We start from the raw sequence: 10,384 nt of genomic DNA, 5'->3' as shown, positions 1-10,384 counted from the left end.
AGGGACGTGTCCTCGGGAGGTCAGAGGTGAAAGTTCACAGGTCGTATCCTGGCCTGGCAGTGAGGAGAAACGGCCCCTGAGGACCAGGTAGAGCTGTGGGAATGCCACTGACCTCTGACCTCCAGTATGCCTGGCTGTGATTGGCTTTCACAGCCGAGACGTCTCCGTGGGGGTGGGGGGGGGGGGGTGGTTAGATGCCCTGGGGTGGGCAGTGTGTGTTTGAAGTCAGTGACGGGCGGTGTGCTGGGTATTGTGGGATGAGTTGAGTGATGTTCGGAGAGATTCCTGGCCGTCTGGCTGTGGGGAATCTCAATCTTATCTCCACAGCAACACCCCCCACACCTCCCTCCCTTGCCGAGCATAAAGATGTGTCTCTAATGGATGCATCAGATCCCACAAACCAGTGACATGGGCTGGGTCAAGGGCTAAGCACGGTGCACAAATAACACGTCAAATGGTGAGAAAAGGAGAGCTGGGTTATAGGCAGTGCTGGGTTATAGGCAGCGCTGCAGTGCTGGGTCCACAGGCAGCACTGGGTCACACGCAGTGCTGGATCCACAGGCTGTGCTGAGTCACAGGCAGCACTGGGTTACAGGCAGGGCTAGGTCCCAGGCAGTGCTGGGTCACAGGCAGCGCTGCAGTGCTGGGTCCACAGGCAGTGCTGGGTCACAGGCAGCACTGGGTTACAGGCAGGGCTAGGTCCCAGGCAGTGCTGGGTCACAGGCAGCGCTGGGTCAGCACTTAGCCATGGTCTGTTGTATGTCACAGAGCTCTCCAACTGCAGCCCCGGATTTACGGAAGTGTGTTGCTTAGCAACATCCAGAACAGGAAATTGGAAAAAAGCTGAGAAGATTCTCCTGGCCAATGTTTCTCTGCAGGACTAATTTTCACGAGGTCCCAGAACACACACTCACATAAGCACAGACCTACTGCTCAGTACAGACTCACATCAGCACAGACTACTGCTCAGTACAGACTCACATCAGCACAGACCTACTGCTCAGTACAGACTCACATCAGCACAGACCTACTGCTCAGTACAGACTCACATCAGCACAGACTACTGCTCGGTACAGACTCGCATCAGCACAGACCTGCTGCTCAGTACAGACTCACATCAGCACAGACTACTGCTCAGCACAGACTGTGAAAGAGTATCTCTTGCGTCTTTGTTGAAATAGTTTTTATTGTCTATTTTACAAACTGTCAGAGAAACTTTCCTGATGTGGCGTGCCTTTAAATGGTCTCTCCTATAAACCATATTTATTCTTATTTAAGTGAGTTTATTTCATCTATCAATTTTTTCAGACTTACAAATGCATTCCAGAACTGAACAGGCTGTAAAAATTCCTGCGTATTTTGTATGTAATGTGTGTAAACAGAGAGTCTGTCTACCCCGGTGCCGGTGGCTGCAGATGATTAGAGGAAAGATGTTTTTCATTTGTGTGTGAGGACTGAGCAGAGGAGAGGGGGGGGGGAGTGAGAGAGGGGGAGAGAAAATGAAAGATGTCTGCTTTACTCTCCATTAAAATATGAAGATTGTTTACTCACTGACACAGAAAATAGAAAAAATTGTTTAAAAAGAAAACGCAAACAAATATGCAGCAAAATAATTCAGTTCAATTCAATAAAATTGAATCAGCATTACTGAATAGAATAATATTGCAAAGCCATGACATTAAAACCAAACAGAAAACATCAGTAAAATTACTATAAATAAATAAATAAACAAGCTAGTTACATGAACAAATAACAGCAATCAGGATTATATTATTAATAATAATTGTAATGGTGATGATGACGAAACTAACACTGATGATATTTAGGATGCAGTGCAGCTTTTTGTGAATTCATCCACAGGTTGTCCAGACCACACACACACACTACTTATGCATGCACGCACACACACTTACCTACACATACACATGCATGCATGCACGCACACACACGCGCACACACATACAGAAGCACGCAGTCACACACACATGCACACACACTCACACACATGCATTTAGATAGCCAGGGTGAGAGCAGCAGGGGCCAGAGATGAGTGGAAAGGTCAAAGGTCACATATTGAATCTGTCCTCAGGCCGGTCACCTATGGAGTGTTGGGAAGGGGGGAGGCCGAGATGACAACAATGGTCCTCTGTGATCTCCATGCCCCCCCTACACACATACACACCTCCCCCAACACACTCGCCCCACACCCCCTCTACACACTGCTACCCCTACCTACACCCCACCTGCACACACACTGTCCCCAACACACAACTCTGCTCCCCACACACACCACACTCTGTACACCCCCCCTACACACACACACCTACACACATCTCCCCCCCACCCCACCCCCCCCCCCCACTCTGCTCCCCTACACACCCTTGATTGAGCATACTTTCCCAAACCCCTGTGAGTTTCCCAAAATGTCACCACACATCACCTGACACACCAAGTGACATTTACAGAGACTTTCAGAAGAGATGCTCCAACTCCCAGAGCTGGTCCTGCCCCCCCCCCCCATCTCTCTCACTCTCTTTCTCAGTGCACATTGTGCTGAATTTAGTACAGGAAGTACTTCTCTGTCTCAGTTTTATTGTTTGCACTGATGCTGCTGAGCTTTTTCCCCAGTAACTGAGTTTGTGTCCCTGTGGCTCTCTGCTGCAGTGAACGCTGAGTCTGTACCCCATCAGAGAGCTTCTCTTCTTCTTATCCATGCTCTCTTATTTCATTCTGTGTTGTGATTTTGTTTGTGATTCCCAATAAGTGATAAAATTGTTGTTGTGTCGCATGTTGGTTGATTCTGATGAGGTCTGTAGATTGGTTCTGACCCAGAGTCGGTGAGGTGTTAGTCTGGAGGCTCAGGCCCGGCTGAGTCGGGGGACTGAGTTCATGGCACAGGTCTTGGCTCAGGCCCAGCTGAGTACGTGTGTGTGCGTGTGTGCGTGTGTGTGCATGTGTGTGCGCGCGTATGTGAATATCTGCATGGTTTTGGCCTCAAGCTTAATTTGACATGAGTTGTGATGCAAAACTGCTTCTTGCTGATCTTGACATTTTTCCACTGAAAGCAAATGAAGGGCCTAGAAACAGGAGCCCCTGATGTGGTGAGAAACCTCCACACTTCACAGGACGTGTGTGAAACCTCCACACTTCACAGGACGTGTGTGAAACCTCCACACTTCACAGGACGTGTGTGAAACATCCACACTTCACAGGACGTGTGTGAAACATCCACACTTCACAGGACGTGTGAAATGCTTCCTGTTAAAAAACCTGACCCACTAATATCTATTCGGTGCTTCGACAGCCAATCAGCAGCCAGATCGCATAGCTTCTGCGTGATCATGTGATGTGTTTTTTGTTTCAATAGCCAATCAGTTCATGTTCACTATTTTTCATCCACAGCTCTGGAAATCTTAAGGAAAGGCGGGACTTACATTAGGTAATATCTCGATCAGCACGGAATGAACACATCAAACATCTTTTACCTAAAGTAGTAATACATGAACTCTATGATATAATGGCCTAAATAGCTGTATGACATGCAACTTCCTGTGCGTGCATCCAATTTGAATACTTGGCAGGATTGATGCACCTGAAGGCAACAGAACGCAATACTCTGAATGGATATTGCTCCAAAAATGGAAACATGAATACAAGTATCATCTCCGTTAAGGTGGAGCTTGCCCCAGAATGTTCTGTTACCCAGAGGGTGGAGTCAGCAATCCCTAACCAGCTCAACCCAACTTACAATTGCAAAGTAATGCACTGAACAAATTGGCACGTACTCGGAATCTTTCTGACAACTACCCCCAATGGTGCAGTGTACATTCTGTCCAAAGAAAGGTGACAAGCCCTTACTGGAGGCGGAATGGCACAGGTGCGTCCTTATCTCAGCCAACAGGAGAACCAGCTGGGCCCCTGGCCCGGTATAGACCGGGCCCCTGGCCTGGTATAGACGGGGCCCCTGGCCCGGTATAGACGGGGCCCCTGGCCCGGTATAGACGGGGCTCCTGGCCCGGTATAGACGAGGCCCCTGGCCCGGTATAGACGGGGCTCCTGGCCTGGTATAGACGCTCCATCTGGGTGTGTATGTGTGAGTGTGAGTGTGAGTGTGAGTGTGTGAGTGGGTTGTATGCTGCTAAATGATCACAGGAGTGCTATGCTGTGCAGATGTGATGAATATTTATGCTCATCAGAGGAAGAGTCCTGCAGCTTTGGGAGCAAATAACTGGGCAGAGCCCGACCCCAGCCCTGCACCACCTCACCGTCTGCATGCAGTCACAGCTCATAGTATCCAGCTAAAGGCCACTTCAATAAATCTGCGGCAGGAGATGGTGCAGTCAGCCTGCAGAAGCAGCCCTTTTGTCACAGTCAGGACAAACGCTGCTCTCACGTTGCTCGCACGCGGCCTGTGGAGCAGGATGGTGTTGCGTTTCCTGGCCCTAATCGCACGCCTACAGCACAAACACAAGCCCAGCTCACAGAATAAGATCTTTCAGTGACGCAGAGAGTGTGAACAAGGAAAGAGAAATGTGGAAGGTTATGTACAGGAGCGTAATGTTGCATTGTGGGAAGAGGAAATATAAGGATGCAACCCGAGGTTAAAACAAGACGGTGAAAGGATCCTTTACAGGTACAGGTAAAGATCCAGGTCAGGATCCACCTGCAGAATCTCCAGTGACATGTCCTAACGCTCGTGAGCCCAACCCGGCACCGGGGACTGGAACTGAAAACAATAGCTGGGATTAGAGCCCAAAGCAGCACCTGACCAGAGAGCAGCACGCTGTGGGTACATATGGCAACAAGAGAGAGGTGTGGTTTATGGCAGGGATGCAGACAAAGGACAGAGAACACAGGACACCCAATACTGGAGGACCACAGTGTCTGGGCTGCTCCGGCCCCTCCTAGTTCTGCCCTTTGAAGGTTCTTTGGAATGTTTTTAAGTCAGTGTTCTAGAACTCCACTGTCTTCAGTTACCGGTAGTGATTGTGACATCAGCATTAGAATGTTCAGTTGAAAGCATTCTGGTCACGTATTTGTGATCTTACACCTCAAAACATTGCACTCACTTTTTCAGCCTGGCTCCACCTACTACACAACTCAAAAAAAAATGCATCATGGGGTGGGTGGAGTAGGTGTGTCCATCTCATTTGCATAAAAGTGGGTGTGTCCATATCATTTGCATGAAGTATTTTATATGTCAATTATTTGTACAGACTCATGAAACTCAGATCAACAATATATACTGCTCACATATACACACGTGGACACACACACACAAGTGCCTTTGTTGTGTGAATACGTTGATGTCTGTTTGTGTACATGTAGGTGTGTGCGTGTGAGTGTGTGTGTGTGTGTGAGGGTGGGTGTGTGCTTGCAGGTAAAGAAATTATGGTCAGCTTCATCTGCAGAGAGAATTCCAGAATCCCAGCCAGTCAGTTCTGTTACCAAGGGCAACAAGTCTTTTTCCCCTGTATGATTGACAGGTGGTGATGAAACGAGGCAATGGTACAGCCACTGGCCAGGCTGGATAACAAGGCTCAATCTGCCCTGTGCCTCTGGGAGAGCAATACTCAAAGCTGTGTGTGTGTGTGTGTGTGTGTATGCTTAGAAGATGTGGTAACAGCAGGTATGTAAGTGCTGTGTGTGTGTGTAAGCGCTGTGTGTGGATTTGCCTCCGGCTGTAAACGGGAGAGTAAAGGAATGGTGTTTCCCAGGCAGGTTTCAACCAATCAGGATCAGCCCTCTCAGATCAGCCAGCTGCTGTTCATATGGAATCCTAATTATGTCCAATTATGTCTGATTAACTCCAATCAATGCGAAGCTTTCAGGGACACAAACCGGAGGGGGTTCTGGGTAGAGCGCTGTCGCGGTGACGCAGTTAATTTCAGTCACCTGACCTGTCTCTCACATGATGATGATTATTATTATTATACTTATTATTACTATTAATATTGCATTATTATTATAATTATTATAATTATTATTATTAGTAGTATTATATTGCATTTTTCCCCATTCTCACATTAAACAGTGGGCAGAGAATGGCGCTGAGCAATCCACCACAGACTCAGATAAAATCACCAGGCCACTGGCGGTGTGACTGATTGCATTGTGCTGTGCTGCAGTGTAAATGTGGGCGGGGCTTAGGGTAAGAGTGAATGTGCTGTACTCCTGTAGAGCAGTCCTGGCTCGCAGTGCTCCGCGGTGCAGTGGCTCACTCCATCTTCACCTCATCTCCAGCCGTCCCTGGCTTGGCTGCACTGTGACGAGATGGAGCCTGTTACCGCGGCGATGACAGCCCTTTGATGATGTCAGAGCGGTGGCTGCCTGCGGTCCTGTTTGAGGTATGCAGCTTCACTGAGGTATGGAGCGAGTCTGGACTCGCCTGGCAGACGGCTTCACTTTCATAACCTGCATAAACACAACCCTGTACCTGTGTAAACACAACATACTACACACAACCCTGTACCTGCGTAAACACAACACACAACATACTACACACAACCCTGTACCTGCTTTAACACAACATACTACACACAACCCTGTACCTGCATAAACACAACACACAACATACTACACACAACCCTGTACCTGCGTTAACACAACACACAACCCTGTACCTGCGTAAACACAACACACAACATACTACACACAACCCTGTACCTGCGTAAACACAACACACAACATACTACACACAACCCTGTACCTGCGTTAACACAACACACAACATACTACACACAACCCTGTACCTGCGTTAACACAACATACTACACACAACCCTGTACCTGTGTAAACACAACATACTACACACAACCCTGTACCTGCGTAAACACAACACACAACATACTACACACAACCCTGTACCTGCGTTAACACAACACACAACCCTGTACACACAACCCTGTACCTGCGTAAACACAACACACAACATACTACACACAACCTTGTACCTGTGTAAACACAACACACAACATACTACACACAACCCTGTACCTGTGTAAACACAACACACAACATACTACACACAACCCTGTACCTGCGTAAACACAACACACAACATACTACACACAACATTGTACCTGCGTTAACACAAAACACAACATACTACACACAACCCTGTACCTACGTTAACACAACACACAACCCTGTACACACATACATCTCCACACTGTCTCTGCACAAACTCACAGCTTGTATAATTAATTTGACTAATAAATGTTGGGGGGGGGGGGGTGGAGGGTTCATGATGAACCGGTGAAACACGCCTCCACTTCTGTTCCTTTAATACGAAAGAGCCTCTGGACTCTCAGCTGAAACTCCAGGCCCTGTTACAGCAAGAGGAGGAGCACTCTGAGCTGAAACTCCAGGCCCTGTTTCAGTGAGCGAAGGAGCACTTTGAGCTGAAACTCCAGGCCCTGTTTCAGTGAGCGAAGGAGCACTCTGAGCTGAAACTCCAGGCCCTGTTTCAGTGAGCGAAGGAGCACTTTGAGCTGAAACTCCAGGCCCTGTTTCAGTGAGCGAAGGAGCGCTTTTGTGGTTTGACAGGTCTCAGGGACAAATGACCCCTTTAATGGTGGGTATAAATATTTATATGAATCAGGTGGAGGCCTGGAATGCCCTCTGATCCGTGGGGAGGTTACGTACATGGTCGGTCATGGGATAGATGCAAAGTAAACACTCCCCAGGGAGCCTGGCCCTCTGTCCCCCTCTCCTGTACAGCAGTACTGCAGGTTATTAAAGGAGGAATGACATTACAGTTTAAGCATTAGGAGTGCTGGCAGCTCCTCTTCTGGGCCCTGTGCTTTGGGAGTGCTGTGCTTTTCCCCTCACCTTTATCCCAGGTAACTCCGCCCCCTCTTCTCCCTGTCTACAGTTTGTTCCTGTCACAGAACAGGTTTATCCAGTCACCTCCTCTGGCTCATTTTACATGGTCTAAATGGAGCAGAGTGGGTGGGTGGGGAGGCAGAGTTTAGCTAAATCTGGACTGCTTGGTTTGGGCCTAATTGTGAGTCAGCTTGTACCTGGTTTTATCTTTGTCTTAACCTGGCTGTGAGTCAGTTTTGAATTTTAGTTTAGTTTCGGAGCAGCCATGGCTGTGATTTGGTTTAGATGGGGTTGTGGTTCAGTTTGGACCTGGTTGTGGTTCAGTTTGGACCTGGTTGTGGTTCAGTTTGGACCTGGTTGTGATTTGGGTTTGGCTGTGGTTTTGGCTTAGTTAGGACCTGGTTGTGATTTGGTTTACACATGGTTGTGGTTTAGTTTGGACCTGGTTGTGATTTGGTTAGGATGTGGTTGTTTAGTTGGGACCTGGTTGTGATTTGACTATGGTGTGTCTGTGGATCTGTGTGTCTCACATGGCTCAGTCATGCCTTGCTTGATACTCTGTGCTGATTGGTTGGCCAACAGAACTCTGCATTTCCATTTTTGTGTTCCAACCAATGAGTTGCAACCAGAAGAGGGACAAAGTCCCCGAGGGCTTCCATAGTCCTCCCTCTCTCTCCTCTCTCACTCTCCCTCTCTCTCCTCTCTCACTCTCCCTCTCGCCTGACTGTTCACGGATAACTCCCGTCTCAGGTAACACCTGGACAGGTAACTCTACTCTCACAGGAGCTGACCCACAAGCTCGCTACACCTGGTAGGTGCTGGTTTTTTAAGTTTGTTTGTGACAGCTTTGGTTTATTAAGGGAAAGCATATTTTTCTCCTGTGTGCTGAGATGGCAAAAGGCTGTGTACCGCGGCCGAGCTCAGCATGCGGCGGCTGTAAGGGTAAACACACAGCCAACTCCCCGAGTGGAACACAACAACACCTGGTCTCGGTTTACCTGTTTGCCAGGTAGACTGCTTTTTACCTGGTCTGAGCTGTTTGCTGTGACAGAGGCGGTGTGTGGCCTGTCATCCGTGCTTTCCTTTCTCAGCCACAGTTGGCTTAAGAGAAGTTTGAGTGAGTGTCGGAGTTCAGTTCAAGAGCTTTAGTTTTCTTGCTATGCAGAGAAGAGTGGGGTAATGGGGAGGTGGGGGCTCTAATGCTAATACTAGCCTCCATAGCTCAGGCTAGATGTGTGTGTGATAAACTAATCCTGATGCTAATGCTAATATCAGCCCCCATAGCTCAGGCTAGGTGTGTGTGTGATAAACTAATACCGATGCTAACGCTAATATCAGCCCCCATAGCTCAGGCTAGGTGTGCGTGTGATAAACTAATACCAATGCTAATGCTAATACCAGCCTCTACAGCTCAGGCTAGGTGTGCATGTGATAAATTAATCCTGATGCTAATGCTAATATCAGCCCCTATAACTCAGGCTAGGTGTGCGTGTGATAAATTAATACCAATGCTAACACTAATACTAGCCTCCATAGCTCAGGCTAGGTGTGCGTGTGATAAACTAATACCAATGCTAATGCTAATATCAGCCCCTATAGCTCAGGCTTGGTGTGCGTGTGATAAATTAATACCAACGCTAATGCTAATATCAGCCCCTACAGCTCAGGCTAGGCTAGATCTGAGTGAGATAAACTAATCCTGATGCTAATGCTAATACCAGCCCTCCACAGCTCAGGCTAGGTGTGAGTGTGATAAACTAATACCAATGTTAATATCCACCCCCTCGACTAAATCCACTGTAGGTGAAGAGTTTGGTACACTGACGCTAAATTGACGGTGAAATACTAATATACACCCTACAGCTCACGCTATCCCACTGATCACCAACATGAGCCACAGCTAAAAGCTCAAAAGTAGTTGTGTTAGCATTAGCATTAGTGTAATCCACTCATCACCATGGGGATGGGGTCCATTAATAAAGACCAAGTACTCATAATATGTACATTTATCACACCAATAATTTATCTCACATAACATTTATCACACATTTATCATACAGATCATTTATCACACAACATTTATAATACCGATAATTTATCTCACAAAACATTTAACACGGATCATTTATCACACACATCACACACAACATTTATCACACAGATCATTTATCACACACAACATCACACACAACATTTATCACACAGATCATTTATTGCACAAAATATCACACGCATCTCTTTGCATGCTTTGCATAATTTTGATTACCTCTGATGTAAATATGATTGTTGTGCTGAGCCTGTCTTGATTGTGGTTTTTCAATTTAAAAATGACCTAGAATAAATTTTAGGCTGGTAAAATAAGGTTGCTCGTACAGTAGAAGATATTTTTAGTGTTCTGTTCTAACGTAAGTTGTGCTTGTGTTACACGTGAACGCTTGTTCATGCTGTTAATCTCGTTGCGCCAGAAAGTCTGACTCAGGAAAACCATCACATTATTGGCAGCTGTCAACGGAACATTGGGAACCTTTTACAATTACTGTTGACATCTCCCAGAATT

General features: G+C 47.2%; 1 protein-coding gene across 2 annotated transcripts in view; it reads left to right on the top strand.

The window, feature by feature from the left end:
• Positions 1-8,507: 8,507 nt before the first annotated feature.
• The window catches only part of lnx1 (ligand of numb-protein X 1), a 31,626-nt gene continuing 29,749 nt past the window's right edge, over positions 8,508-10,384 (top strand). For both annotated transcript variants that reach the window (XM_035416303.1, XM_035416305.1), the window contains exon 1: positions 8,508-8,638. The gene's annotated coding sequence lies outside the window, so the exon portion shown is untranslated. The remainder of the gene's footprint in view (positions 8,639-10,384) is intronic.

Source organism: Anguilla anguilla, chromosome 4 (genome assembly GCF_013347855.1).
Source record: "Anguilla anguilla isolate fAngAng1 chromosome 4, fAngAng1.pri, whole genome shotgun sequence".
In the NCBI taxonomy this organism is placed as follows: domain Eukaryota; kingdom Metazoa; phylum Chordata; class Actinopteri; order Anguilliformes; family Anguillidae; genus Anguilla; species Anguilla anguilla.
The sequence above is the reverse complement of the archived record's forward strand: the minus strand, read 5'-3'. Positions and strand labels throughout refer to the sequence as shown.